Source organism: Megachile rotundata, unplaced genomic scaffold, assembly GCF_050947335.1.
Source record: "Megachile rotundata isolate GNS110a unplaced genomic scaffold, iyMegRotu1 scaffold0190, whole genome shotgun sequence".
Classification (NCBI taxonomy): domain Eukaryota; kingdom Metazoa; phylum Arthropoda; class Insecta; order Hymenoptera; family Megachilidae; genus Megachile; species Megachile rotundata.
This window is the reverse complement of record NW_027473487.1, coordinates 252,147-267,881: the sequence shown is the minus strand read 5'-3', so window position 1 is coordinate 267,881 and position 15,735 is coordinate 252,147. Positions and strand designations below refer to the sequence as shown.

Below are 15,735 nucleotides of genomic sequence, written 5' to 3'. Positions count from 1 at the left end.
AATAGGGATAGCGTAGTATGTAAGGATAGTATGTAAGACTCTATTGTATAAGCGTACCGAAAAAGATTGTATTATAGCCGCGTAGCATGTAAGACCCGCGCCGCCACCGCCGCTATTCTGTAACACCGACCGACTAACACGAACCGATTATAATTGTAGAAACCGAAGACTGCGGAGGCCACGGCGCCTCCACCGGCAACTCCGCCGCCCGCAACGCCACCGGCGGACCAGGGCCCCAGCTCGTCGGGGAATACATAATTAATAAACAAGGATAGTTAAGAGCGAAACACCGTGTTCTTTCTCAACCCGCGACCAGTCCCCTTCCTTCCGCGATCGGCCCCCTCGCGTCAACCCTGGCGCGCTGAAGCGTCCGGCACAAGGGGGCCCGTGAGCCGCGTACTCCACCGCGCTGCCTAGCAACGCGGGTGGAGGAAACTGCTACGTTACAAGGGTAAGTGAAATAGAACCTAGGATAGGAAGAACACCAATCGAATCAGCAGAGGAAGCACGCGAGTAGCAGCAAAGTGAGAGAATAAAACAGGTAGGGACACAAGAAAAGGCAAAAGGAGCAAGTAGGACAGAACACAAGTATATGCACATGCACAACGACGCATATTAGGTAAAATGGGACAAACAACGCTAAAATCAACAGCCTTGCAGTGGCAGGCTGATATATGAAGAGGACATTGCATTCTATTTCATTTAAAATACTACATTAAATTTTACTCACCCACAGTACGAATCACTGGGAAGCGGAAAGCAGGTGCGAATACAAGGCAAAAAGGAAGGTGGCAAGGATTGCAGGTATGTAGGCAGATTCAGCAGTAAACAGCAACAACAGCAATCCACAACAGAAACTAAATCCAGCAAGGTCGGACTAGGCTAGAATGAAGAAAAAACGAATAAAGCACAGACTAGATACAAATGCAGCACCAATGCTAAGAGACCAAACATAAGGTAGATGAAACTTAGAATAAAGTATAAATACCTGTAGAAACAGCGGATGGATAGAAGAGTATATCAACAACAAACTGGAAAGAAATCGGCAACAAACTGGAAAGAAACGAAGCAGACAATTTAACAAACAAGTCAAGCAAAGCAGAGGGCGGCCAATTAAAAGGCAGGATAAACAAGTTATAATCAAGAATAAAATAAACTCAGGACACTTACCAGCAGGTGATTGCAGTAGATGATCAAAATGGCGTAAAAACGGCAATGCACTTGCTGATGGGTAGAGAAATGGCTCAACCTGTTGGCACAAGGACGCAGGTAGAAAGAAATTAGGTGCAGCTGAAAGGGAAAGTGGAGTGACAAGCGGGGAGGGAAAGAAAGAAAACTCACTGCCGACAGCGAGAGCCTGAATACAGCAGCGAACGGTAAGCGACACCAAGCGGCGGCGCTCAGAAGCAGGCTCAAGTGAACATAGCTGAGGTCGAAGAATGCAGGCCGGAAATAGGACAAATTGCAGGAATATCTTTCAAGCAAGCAAACAAAGGAGAAGCGGAAGCACATCTGTACAATGGGCGATGCACGGGCGGGTTTTCTCTTCGCAGGGGAATAAGTGCGAAATCAACGAAATTGCTGTCCCAGAACTTCTTTCGTTCAAATCTACGCAGATAATATTGCAAAATCCTCGGAGATCTCCCGTATTCTCGAGCGACTGCAACCCCAACACACACATAATATATTTATATTTAAAACTCCAATCTTCGAATCTCAGCCGCTAAAAGCCGAAAAACCAGAAAGTTTTCAGATTAGGAGTAAGCCAAAACTCCCAAGTGGCGCAGTCATATGTTCACCGCGGTTGCGAGTTTCCCACTGGCTCGCGGTGGTTTCCGCAAGGTTCTCGCCGCGGCGGAGGCTACCTGAAACCGCCGAAAACTCGCTCCCACGAAACTTTTCATCCTGAACGTACGCTGTTGATAAGGCACAAATTAAGATTGATCCATTGCAAAGGTAATAGACACAATATTTTCAACTCCCAAATTTTGAATCTACAAATTTCTTAAACTTCGAAATTTTCAATTTTCAAATTTCCAAAACCCAAAGCCCTCAAGTAGCGCGATCGTGCGCTTATCACAACCGTGCTTTTCTCGGCGGATCGCGGCAATCTTCGTGGGGCCTTCACCGCGGCGAAGTTGCGCGAAATCACCGGAATTCGCCCTCTCGGATCCTTTTCTTCGTGAAATTCTGCTGCCGATAATGCAGAAATCGAAATTTTCAGCAATATCGATTGACTACAAATCTAATTAACTTATCAATATATGCAAATTTCAAATTTAAAACTTCAACCTTCGAATTCTCGAAGTTATTAATTTTTTGGTTCTTCAAAATTCAATTTCCCAAACGATGCGATCACGCGTGCATCACGACTGCGCGACTTCCGGCGACTCGCGGTGGTTGCCGCGAGATCACGGAATCTTCTGCGGTGCCTCCGCCGCGACGGGGTTGCGCGAAATCACCGGAACTCGCCCTCTTCGATCCTTTTCTTCGCGAATTTTCACTGCCGGTAATGCAGAAACCGGAAATTTTTCAGCAATATCGAATGGCTACAAATCTAATTAACCTATCAATATATGCAAATTTCAACTTTTAAATCCTCGAAGTTATTAATTTTTGGTTTCTCAAAATCCAATTTTCCAAACGACGCGATCACGCGTGCATCATGACTGCGCGACTTTCGGCAAATCGCGGTGGTTGCCGTGGGATCGCGGAAACCTCCGCGGTGTTTTCGCCGCGACGGAGTTGCGCGAAATCACCGGAACTCGCCCTCCCGGATCCTTTACTTCGTAAATTTTTGCTGCCGATAATGCAGAAATCGGTAATTCTCATCAATAACGAGTGGCTGCAAATCTAATTAACTTATCAATATATTCAAATCTCCAACTCTGAATTCCTGAATTTATTAAATTTTTGGTTCTTCAAAATCAAATTCTCCAAGCGATGCGATCACGCGTGCAGCATGACCGCGCGACTCTCGGCGACTCGCGGAGGTTGGCGTGAGGTTCTCGCCGCAGCGGAAATTATAAAATTATTCCAAACCGTCGGAACTCGCCTTCTCGGATTCTTTCCTTTCAATTTTGCTGCTGATACTACAGAGATCTGTAATTAGCAATAACTTCGAACTGAAGCAAACTTAATATAGCCAACTTCTCAACTAGTGAATACCCAAATCCCTAAATTTTGAGCTTTGGGAACCCAAAATCTTAAACTATGCGATTGCGCGTTTACGTGACTGCGCGTCTCCTGGTAGTTGCGGTGGCTTGCGCGTGGTTTGGCGATGCGGCGGAAATTGCTCGAAGCCGCTGGAGCTCGCTTATTCGGATTCTTCCCTTTGAATCTTTCGCTGCTGATATAGCAGAAATATGAAATTTTGACAAACCTGAGCGGCTGTTAATTAATATTTTAGCTCTACATCAATGAGAACTCAAGGTTGTTATTTTCAGATGCCACCAGATCTTAAAGCCACATTTGAATCTAAACGGAATTTTGACTCGTTCAAAGTAAATGGCACGGGTGTTCCAGTATACCCGTCCTGTAAAGGCAGTTTCGACATCTATAGATGTGTGCAATAGACAGTAGTCCAACATTCTCAATTTCAAATCACGATTTCACGAACTTTCAAATTTTGAATTTCCAAATTTTTAAACCCACATTTCTCAAGCGGCGCGACCATGCGCCCAACGCGATTGTGCCTTTCCCGGCAAACTGCGGCAGCTTCTACGGGACTTCTTCATCGCGGCGGAAGCTGGGCGGAATCATCGGAATTTGCTCTCTCGGAACCTAGGCTCCTCCTTTCTTCCATGGAATGCTTGCTGCTGACAAGGCAGGAGGTTGGAGGCTCTCGGCAGGCCCAAGTGGTTGTAGTTTAAATATTAATTACAGGCCGCGAAATGCAAGTTTCTAAATTACAGAAGTCGCCAGATCTACGAAACGCGCAGAAATGAGACGAGGAAGAGGAGCCAACTCAAATTTTGCTGATAATAGCGACAATATGAGGACACTGGTACACAACTGGTCACAGCATCAACAGGGGGCATTCCGAAGAACGACCAAGCCGACAGACGAGGGCGAGATGAAACAAAATGCAAGGAAGGCGCGGTAGCAAGCTACAGGCGACAAGCAGCATCAAGGAGCAAGACGAGAGGAAAAGAGACTAATAAAAATGATGATGACAAAGCGAGGGACTCAGGTGACCATCCGGTCGCAGCAGCACCAGAAGATGCTTTGAAGACTGATCAGAACAGGCAGTAGAGAATGAGAAGGAATAGACCAGAAAATTCAAGCTCGAAGTGAGTTACGAACAGCGAAGCGGCTCAAGTTCCGATCCGAAAGGACACGGAGCGTTGCTGGCAACTTCCGGTCGCCTCTATTGCAGGGGCAACAGGTGGAAGCAGCGACAAAATGGCGGGCAACGCTGGGAGGAACGAACCGAGAGGGAGAATAGCTACCGAGCGATCAAAAATCAACGAGGTGAGGTGCTAGAATGTCCAGGTGGTTGCATAACTACAGGAGAAGTATAGAACCGAGCGGAGGCGATCAGAGAAAGCGAGGAAAACAAACCAGAGAGGAGCAGGAGTCAAACCCGATGCCTCGATGAAACAACGAGCATGGAGGGAATTTCTCGGTAGCGAGCGGTCAAAGTTCTGATCCGGAAGGAAGCGGAACGTTGCTGGCAACTTTCGGTTGCCCCTACTGCAGGGGCAACAAATGAAGGCAGCAACAACGGCGGGCGATGCTACCGGAAATGACCCGAAAGCTCGGACAGACTTTTTAATCGGAGAGCGCTGGAACAAAGAACTCGATCGCCAGCCTGGTCACAGCACCATTAGGGGGCGAAACGGGGACTGAGGGAAGGTGCTCGAAGAGAGAAAAGAAACTAAATACCGAGAGCAATGGGCTCAAGTAGCGTTGTGAAAGAGGACTGGGACGAAACAGGAAACGCGGGAAAAGGGAACGGGGTAACAGCGGGGGCGAGGGGCGCATGCGAAAGCTGAATGCAACGATTAGAGGAAAAGCGAAATTAGGGTTCGGCGTAATGAGATAAGAGTAAGGGTATACGGGACGCGCAGAAGAGGAGGAAGAAAACACAATCTTTCCACTTAACAGCATATTATTTATTTATTTATTTACTTATCTATTTAATTATTATTATTAATTTATTATTACCTACTGATACACCATATATATAGGTGTGCGGCTAGGCCTCGTAATTAGCTCACTCTGCGTTACTTTGCGGTTGCTATAGACTATTATAAACAAATAGAATATTAAATGTCGCGCAAGCAGAAACCTAGGGAAGGAAGCGGGGAAGGAACCAAGCGGAAATCGGGGCGGGGGGTGGGGGCGGAGGAAGCAAGAAAATAAGAAAATAAGGAAAGAATTGCAGGAAAGAAACAAATATAGGACACCTAGGAATCATAGTACAGAGATAAAATAACAGTCAGAAATTGCGTTTGCGGGGGCGGGGGTGGGGGCGGGGGCGGAAATAACGAAATATAGCTTAAACGAACAGAGTTAGACTTACCCTACATACTTACCTCTTAATACTAAGTCGACGGCGACACATAGGTGCGAAATGGTGGGGACAGGTCGCGGTTTCTTGCCGTATGTTCTCGCCCACCGAGAGGAGGCGCCGGGTGGACGTTACAGGTTCAGCTGGAGATCGGTGCTACACGCACGGGAGTCTCCCCTAGTTCTTGACGTGCCTCTCGGGCCAAATCTCTTTGGTTGAGGGCATCCATTCTCCACACATGGAACACATTCGCGAGTGGGGTGGGGGGAGAGTCCTCTTTCACAACAGCAAGCGATGGCCTAGTCCAGGTACACTATGCCTCACCCAGTAAGGAAGCCTGGCGGATTGCCGCCAACCCCTGCCTAGCGGGGGCGGGAGACAGTTTTAGTGAGTAGGCCGTGGAAACCGTCCATCTTCTAGGGGCGCCGGAAGCGGGAGTCTCACACTACCTGGGCTATCTTCCCCGGCGTCCGTTACTGGATTTCTGTCTTCCTAAAACAAAAAAAAAACAAAAAATTTATAAATGACGAAATTATCGACAATTTTTCGTTCCGCATTGTCGGTTCTGTGGACCGTCCGAGCGCGACCAAGTCCCTCCGGCATAGTAGGTTCGGTGAAACGATGACTGACAACCTATATAAAAATTGCGCAATACCGCTAAAGCAACGTGTTTCTAGCATCTCTATACCGTTCTGACACGTTCGGATTCATAAATAACAAAATTATTGAGAATTTTTTGTTCCGCATAGTCGGTTCAATGGACCGTCTGAGCGCGACCAAGTCCCTCCGGCATAGTCCGTTCGGTGAAACGATGACCGACAATCTATATCAAAAACGAATAAAACCCATAAAGTGTCGTATTACTACAACATTTATACAATTTTGGCACACTCGGATTCATAAATAACAAAATTATTCAAAATTTTTCGTTCCGCATAGTAGGTCCGGTAAAACGATGACTGACAACCTATATAAGAATTGCGCAAAACCGCTAAAACAACGTGTTTCTAGCGTCTCTATACCGTTTTGACACGTTCGTATAAATAAATAACAAAATTATTGAGAATTTTTCGTTCCGCATAGTCGGTTCGGTGAACCGATGACTGGCAACCTATATAAAAATTGCGCAAAACCGTTAAAGCAACGTGTTTCTAGCTTCCCTATACGGTTTTGGCACGTTCACATTTGGAAATGACGAAATTATCGAAAAATTTTCCTTCCGCATTGTCGGTTCGGTAGACCGTCCGAACGCGACCATGTACCTCCGGCATAGTCGGTTCGGTGAAACGATGACTGACAACCTATATTAAAAACGACTAAAACCTATAGAATAACGTTTTACTAGAATAGCTATACAATTTTGTCATGTTCGGATTCATAAATAACAAAATTATTGAGAATTTTTCGTTCCGCATAGTCGGTTCGGTGGACCGTCCGTGTGACGTCGGGCCTCCGACGTTGACATAGAATATAGGACACGTATATAGCCATAAAACATAAGATATGAATACAAGAGTATGTAGCCATAGAAGGTAAGGTATGAATATAAGATACGAATGTAACCGTAGAATATAAGACACGTATGTAGCCATAGACTATAAGATATGAATGTAACCCTAGAGTGTAAGACATGTATGTAATCTTAAGATATTATTCACGCCATAGTTAATCACATAGAGATAAGGAAGCAAGTAGCGTAGGAACCGCTCGACATTCCTTTCCCACAAGATAAGTCCTTTCCTCGAACTCAATCTCATAAACATCCTCCCGATAATCCAACTCATAAACATCCTCCAGCCAAATTAATCATGATACCCTTATCGACAGCAAATCACAAGATCCTTTCACGACAACTCCCGTATCTCATCTTACAAACATCCTTCAAGATAAACTAACCATAACATCCTCTTACATCAGCCAGAACCTTCTAGAACATCCTTATCGACACCTAGCCATAACATCCTCTTACATCAGCCAGAACCTTCTAGAACGATTTCCTTTGTCCTCAACCACTATAAAACCCAGATCATTCCTTATCATCTAGAGTCAGTCGGCGCCAGTCCGCCCCAGTCTGCATACCGGTAACCTCAGTGCTAGGTAATCCTGCCTGAGGCCCGTCCAATTATCCAGTATAGAACCAGTCGGCGCCAGTCCGCCCTAGTCTGCATACCGGTAACCTCAGTGCTAGGTAATCCTGCCTGAGGCCCGTCCAGTCATCCAATACCACATCAGCCCAGCCTGATTCCTCGGGAGTCGTAATCGACTACCCATTTCGTTGAGCGGATAAGCGTAAGAATATACCATAAAGGAACATTGTCCATATCTACATATACATATATAATCAAGGATCTATTGGAGAATATATCATTATATAATTATAATTGTTGTCCACTATCTTCAAATACCTGCACGATTCGTATCATACTATTGCAACCTCCGAACTCGCGTGATAAATCACACGAGACGAGCTTAATAGCCACGACGAGGACATAGAGATACTTCAACGACAGCTGCTTCCACGGGACCCAGGGCCACGACGTAAGCCAGCGAGCTACGCTAACCCGAAAGCTGAGCAAAATAATTAGAAGTTATAGCCAGCGAGGCAAGTGGAACCGTACATTATTTCACTGGACACCCCTGGCCGTAACAAAATTGGTGACAACGGTGGGATTGACTCAGCACCGTGGAGAGATAGCTGCCTACGTGACATTCAGCGAGTCAAGATTACGAAGCGTGTGAAAGAACAAAGCGGACAAGGAGGTCTCGAGATAAGGAGCGCGCCAGACGTAAGACGACACCGGCCGGACGCTCGACCGTACCGAGCGGGAGATAAGCGCGCCGCATTCCTGAGCGCGCCCGTTCCCACGACGCGCCGGGTCTCACGCTAGCGCGGGTGACGCATCCACTGCCGCCGCAGTAACGCGCTCATTCAGTCACGCTCCTTCGTACAGTTAAGACGTCGAGTTCGCGCTACAGAGTTTTTCGACAAGAGCAGATCTCTAACGTTCTTGACCTTGCAAGCGGTACGTGCGCTTCAATAGCTGTACTACCTCTTGCCTGGAAGAGGCTTAGGGCATTCTGTCTACAAGATTCGCCAGTTTTCCGCAGATATTTGTGTCACACTTGCGCGTAAAAGCGAAGGTGTTGCCACGGTATCAAAAGAGACTGCGAATTCTTCGCGCTACAGAGTTCTTCGACAGGAGCAGATCCTTAACGTCCTCAACCTTGCAAGCGGTACGTGCGCTGCATAGCTGTACTGCCTCTTGCCTGGAAGAGACTTGGGGAATTCTGTCTACAGAATTCGTTAGGTTTTCCGTAGATATTCGTGTCGCACTTGCGCGTAAAAGCGAAGGTGTTGCCACGGTATTGAAAGAGACTGCGAATCCTTCGCGTACAGTATAGTGAATAGCCAATTACGAGCCGACGATCGCTGTTGGTAACCCGATTTTTGCGCGTTCAAACGCTGCGGAATACGCTAGCCAACAGCATGCCGGTAAGTCATTGAGACTGAGTACAGGAATTGTACTTTTCTTTCGTAAGTAATAAGATTTTCGTAATCGTCATTTGAAAATAGGGGAAAAAGAAGCGTGGCTGCCGTGCGGGCCGCCGAGAAAAGGCGAGGAAGCTCAAGCTCCTCGAAGAGAAGTTTCTACGACAAGTGTTTAAACCGGAAATTGTGACTTTGGACAGTGAATCGGACACGGAGACGTTATCACGCGAAGTGCCGTCACTCAGCTACGACGTTTTGGACACCAGAAGTGCCATAAAAGTGCGTAACCACAGGGAAGTTCCAGACAAAGTGTTGGTGGACTTTTTCCGGGCGTTTCGCGGAAACAATTGGTCGTGTCCGCCTTCGGTAGACGAATTCTGCCAACAACATGCCGTCGCAACCGGCTGGGACGCAGAAGACGACGCCGATGGAACTCCGTTCGAGGCAAACGGAACCAATGAGTGAGGACGAAATGGCCATGGTACAGAAGCAACAAATTGAAAAAGAGAGGCGCCTTCGAGAGGAGGCCCGAATGCTTGACAGCGAGAGACGAGAATTGGAAGAAGCTCGCCTGCGGAACGAAGCACTGTTAGCCAGAATCCGGAAAGCTGAACAGAGCCAAGGGGCAATACCGAAGAAAAGAGACATTCCCGAGGAACTACCCACGGAGATGGAAGTGCCAAGTGTTGCCGTCGTCAGTGAATCCATCGGCTACACTCTTAACGAAGCAGTAAAAATGGTGCCCGTTTTCAATGGTTCCTCGCCGACGTTATTAACATTCACACGGGCGTGCAAAAGAGCCAGGCAGTTAATTCCCGCTCACGCCGAGGGAACTCTGGTCAAACTCGTCATTGGACACTTGAGTGGGCACGCCGCCGCTGCTGTGGAGGACGAGGAGATCTACACCGTCGCCGAGCTGTGCAACACCCTCAAGGACATCTTTGGACCACAGCGCACCGTCGACTACTACCGCGGCGAATTAGCGAGCATCTACATGAAGAACGGTGAGCACGTTCTAGATTTCATAACCCGAGTAAAAGACTTGCGTGACGCGATCCTCGATTGCGACCGAGGCGCGCCTAACGTTGACGAAATCAACAATTTCGCGAAAGGGTGCTTTATTGATGGGTTGATGTCACCCATGCGTTTAGAAGTAAAATCGGTCGCGGCCGAACCGTTAAAATGTGTATTTCGGGAAGCAATCTCAGCGTTCAAGAGATTAGAGTTAGAAAAGTCGAGACAGGGCCGTACCGAAACGCGCCGTGTGAATTTCGAACAGCGCGACGGAACTCCCGACTGGCGACCGAGTAGAGACTTTAGAAGAGGCGAATCTCCGCGTCGCGTTGATTTCGGAAGGCGTGACCAAAACCCGGAATGGCGCGAACGCCGTTTTAGCAGTCCACCGCGTCGCGACGCATGGAAACCAACATCGCCCGTTCCGCCGCGAAATTACCAGGCGAATCGGGGATTCACGCGATATCCCCGCGGAGATGACAGAAGAGACCCGCCGTTGCCCGATAGATTCTGCCGATACTGCAATATCCCGGGTCACGATCTGCACGAATGCAGAAAGCGTCAATACAACGAACGAATGCGAAATTCGGGAAACGAGCAAGCCCTCCCGCCCGTGGCGACCAGGAGACGGGAGGGCCCAAGCGCGAAAGCAATACACACAGTAACGTTAGAACAGCCCGAATTAATTACAATAACGGACGAGGAGTAATGATTCCGCAGATAAGCGTCACTGCGCCAGAACTCAAGGCCAAATCAGCCCTCATGATCGATACGGGCACGGAGCCAAACTTGATTAAAATAGGAGCATTAAGACCCGAAATGGTCATAAATTTGGACGATCGTATGTCAATATCAGGTATTTCAGCTCAGGCCGTGCTCACTATAGGAGCAACGAATGTCACTTTGTTCGGCGAAAAATTCAAATTTTACGTCGTGCAAAATTCCTTCCCCATACCAACACAGGGAATACTCGGGAACCCGTTCCTGACGGATGCGGAGATTTCGATGCGGGATCAATGTGTCCGTCGGAAGGACGTAGTAATACCATTCGATACCGGAAACCCCATTAGGATAAAGGCTCGAACTATTATGAACGTAAAAATACGCGCAATAGGGCCCGACACGGGCTACGTAGCCCGAAGGGAATTGGCACCGGACGTGCTATTGGGAGATGCTCTAGTTAAAATAAGGCAAGGCAGGGCTATCGTAAGAATAGCCAACTTTTCCAGCAAAGACGTAGAATTAGAGGAACCTTTTGTACAGGTGGAAGATGTCGATGAGATCTCGCGGATTCCGTCGTTTGAGGAACCGCACGCGAGTGTAAACACGGTCGTCTCCCAACACGTACCCGACCACGACCGCGCAAATAAAGTTTTAGAGTTGATCGATTTGGCACATCTGAACGCGGAGGAAAAAGAACACGTTAGAGAATTGATCCGCGAACACCATGACATCTTCCACCTCCCGGGCGAATATCTGGGAAAAACGCATGTTCTGGAACACAGAATTCCAACCACCGACAACGTCCCGGTGCACGTGAAGCAGTACAGGTACCCCCCTATTCACAAGCAAGAGATCGATAACCAAATGCGCGAACTATTAGAGAGTGATATTGTACGACCGTCGACATCCCCATATAACTCGCCCTTGTGGGTAGTCCCTAAGAAACCCGATGCCCAGGGAAACAAGAGGTGGAGAATGGTTATCGATTTCCGAGCGTTAAATGAGAAATCTGTGGCAGACGCGCACCCAATCCCCAATATTGTAGAGATTTTGGACCAGCTAGGAAGCGCTAAGTACTTTAGCGTGTTCGATTGTAAGAGCGGGTTTCATCAGGTAGGAATGGCCAAGGAAGACGCCGAGAAAACGGCTTTCTCGACCCCCTTCGGCCACTACGAGTTTGCTCGCATGCCCTTTGGTCTAAAGAATGCACCAGCAACGTTCCAGAGGCTTATGAACGTGGTGCTCACGGGATTGCAGGGGTCCGAACTATTCGTCTATGTGGACGACATTGTAAACTACGCTAGCTCGCTACAGGAGCACCGGGATAAATTTAACAAATTAGCGAAGCGCCTTAGGCAAGCTAACCTAAAGTTAGAACCCACAAAGTGTAACTTCTTGCGCCGCGAAGTCGCGTACTTAGGGCACGTCATAGGTAAAGACGGAGTTAAACCGTGTCAGGAGAAGGTAAGGGCGGTTCGAGATTTTCCCGCGCCTACATCGGTCAAAAATGTAAGGGAGTTTTTGGGTCTCGCCGGGTACTATCGCCGATTTATTGACGGGTTTTCGCGAATCGCACGGCCCCTTACGATCTTACTAAAGAAAACCAGCAAATTCGCTTGGGGACCTGAGCAGGTACAGGCATTTAATACCCTGAAGGAAGCATTGTCCACGGAACCGATACTTCGATACCCGGATTTCAGCCAATCGTTTCACATAACGACAGACGCATCCGGATACGCAATCGGGGCAATTCTGAGCCAGGGCGAGATCGGTCAGGACCGACCGATAGCCTACACATCCCGATTATTGCAGGGGGCAGAATTAAATTACTCTACTATCGAAAAAGAGTGTTTAGCCATTGTCCACGCGGTTCGGCATTTCAGGCCTTACGTGTACGGGAGGAAATTCAATCTTATTACCGACCATAGGCCGTTGGTATGGATGACGTCGGTGAAGGATCCCACCTCGAGACTCCTTCGCTGGCGGTTGAAACTGGACGAGTATGATTATAAGGTGGTATACAAAGCGGGGAAGTATAACGTTAACGCCGACGCATTATCACGAAACCCGGCACCAGTCCTCCCTATCCACTCCGACCCGCCAGCAACTGACATGAGGGAACAGACGTCATTTCGACCACCTGCACCGACTGCAGATAGCGAGACCGATGAAACTGACACCGATACACTCGACCCGAGTGACGACGACGACGACGATAATCGTACTCGACAGGCAACGCCGACAATAGTAAACATCCGGGACCGGTTGATTACGAGACGAGATAACTTAGCAGTATTCGTTACGGTAGATCAACACCCGCTGGATCAGGGAGGTATAGACCTGATAAACGAAAACAAACTTCAGATACCCAACGATCTAGAGTGCACGATTCCCCGTGTTGTCAGGAGAGCCGCAGGTAACATCATCTTGTTACCCGTCACATTGAAGGCGACACAGGAACCGTCTCCTGACGGCGTTCTAGCTTGCATGCAATCACTGAGTAACGTCGCAGACGAATTAAAATTATCCTCTATTAGCATATCGCGCATTAGTTTTGCAGTAGTCCCTTGGACCTATACAGCACAAGTAATCGCAAATTTATTTGACGGAACGGGAACGACGATATTCGCATGCTCGCACGAGGTCCGCATACCCGCGCAGGATAGACGACAAGAACTACTAATCGAGAGTCACGTTTCGTCCTCCAGACAATACAGGGGATTCGAAGAAACGTACCGCGAAATAAAAGGGAAATACTACTGGCCGACGCTAAGAAACGACATACGAACGTTATTGAACACATGTGCAAGTTGTCAGCTGCGAAAATTAACGCGAAGGGGAAACCGACAGACTCTGACATTAACGGACACGGCGGGCAAAGCCTTCGACAAAGTCTCCTTCGATACCATTGGTCCTCTCCCTTGCACGGATATAGGGAACAGATACATCCTAATTATTCAAGACCTACTCACGAAGTACTCACTCGCTATCCCTCTCCGGGAAACATCAGCAGCTGAAACAGCTGACGCGTTCGTGGATAGTTTCATCTGTCGTTTCGGGGCACCCAAAGCAATCATCACCGACCAAAGTACAAGTTTTACAAACGCACTGGTAAAAGCGGTCGCGAGGAGATTTAAGATAGCCCATTTTCAAACCACTGTTTTCCTCCCTCAAGGGAACGGACCCATCGAACGATCGCACCTGTTGCTAACAGAATATCTAAAACCATACTTGCAAAAAGAAAACTGGGACGAATGGCTGAACCTGGCAATGCTCGGCTTTAATACTAATGTTCTTGAAGAAACCCAATACTCTCCGCACGAGTTGGTTTTTGGAAGACCTGCTCGGACCCCCGTGGCATGCGAAACCCTAACAATGACCACGGATAGAACATACGACGAATTTCTGAGAAACTTAGACACAAAAATTTCCCAGGCAGTAGTAGACGCGCGGGAGAACTTGACAAGGGCACGGGCAAGAGCTCGGCAATATCGGAACAATCAGGCGCCCACACCCGGGTTTAAAGTAGGCGATCGCGTAGTAATTGTAAACGCACCGGGACGCGAAAGGAAACACGTCGGCCCCTATAAGGTTGCCGAAGTATTAACAAGCGATATTATTAAGATAAGTGTGAATGGAAAGATGAGAGCGGTGCGAACGGATAGCGTAAGACTGTTTGAAGGGACAACCACGATGGGAGTCCATATCATAAGCAAAACTCCCTCGGACGAGACACCCCCATTCGAAACAATAACAAAAAACCCCAATATAAACGCGGACGAGGCAGAACCTCGACACTCGAGTACCGGACAGCACATACGCAACGCGGCAGTACTTCTCGTGCTCTTACTTATAACGATAGCAACGATGGGGAAGCACAGCATACTACAACCTACCTTCCCAAAGCGGGCGAACTGGAACCACTCGGAGCAGGAGTGCCTACTGGCCAGGGCACTTATTCCGAAAGGATTCTATTTTCAATGCACCCAGTGCATCAGGAATACCCAAGAGGAGAGGAGACTCAACAGGGAACAACTGGAATGGCTTTGGGACGAAAAGACGCCTCTGGGATGGACCAGACCGAATGTACTGGGCCTATGGGAGCTGTTTGGAGTAACAAAGGAATTCAATGGATTCGGCAAACCAAGCTGGGTCCACGACACGGAAATGGCAGCACTAACCAAAAACGGGGTTTTCACGGGATACGAGCCTAAACAAGGAGGAAACACCCCGAGGGACCATCCCATCCCACCATCCGGGAAAAGGACTCCAGGCAAGCAACCCAGCAAGAAACCAGGCCGGCACATGCGGGGAACAAATGTTGGACAATCTTGTTGGCCATGGAGGAAGAACAACAAACAACAGCCACCCCAACTACCCGAACAACCAGGATCGGCAACCAGCAGGGACGGCACCCTAAAATATACGGCCAGACGGAGCTACCGTCGAACCAAAACCCCAGTGCAAGAAGAAGTGACAAGTGCTCCCCTCTACCCCTCCTTAATAGAGACATATAAACTCAAAGAAAGTGAAGTCCCCAAAAGCCCCAATAAACTCTGCGAGTGCGAGAAACACCAGGGAAGCCAATTTTTCCTCCGTAAAAATTGACTTTTCCTAGGGGGGGAGGTGTGACGTCGGGCCTCCGACGTTGACATAGAATATAGGACACGCATATAGCCATAGAACGTAAGATATGAATATAAGAGTATGTAGCCATAGAATATAAGATATGAATGTAACCGTAGAATATAAGACGCGTATGTAGCCTTAGCATATAAGATATGAATGTAACCATAGAGCGTAAGACACGTATGTAATCCTAACTATAAGATATTATTCACGCCACAGTTAATCACATAGAGATAAGGAAACAAGTAGCGTAGGAACCGCTCGACATTCCTTTCCCACAAGATAAGTCCCTTCCTCGAACTCAATCTCATAAACATCCTCCCGATAATCCAACTCATAAATATCCTCTAACCAAATTAATCAT

General features: G+C 47.9%; 1 long non-coding RNA gene across 1 annotated transcript; it reads right to left on the bottom strand.

Annotated features, from left to right (window-relative positions):
* Nucleotides 1-766: 766 nt before the first annotated feature.
* Nucleotides 767-1,347, bottom strand: LOC143266304 (uncharacterized). Its single transcript, XR_013041339.1, has 3 exons — nucleotides 1,171-1,347; nucleotides 989-1,053; nucleotides 767-882 (listed from the first exon to the last, which is right to left on the bottom strand). It is a non-coding gene; the product is annotated as an uncharacterized LOC143266304 (long non-coding RNA).
* Nucleotides 1,348-15,735: the final 14,388 nt, after the last annotated feature.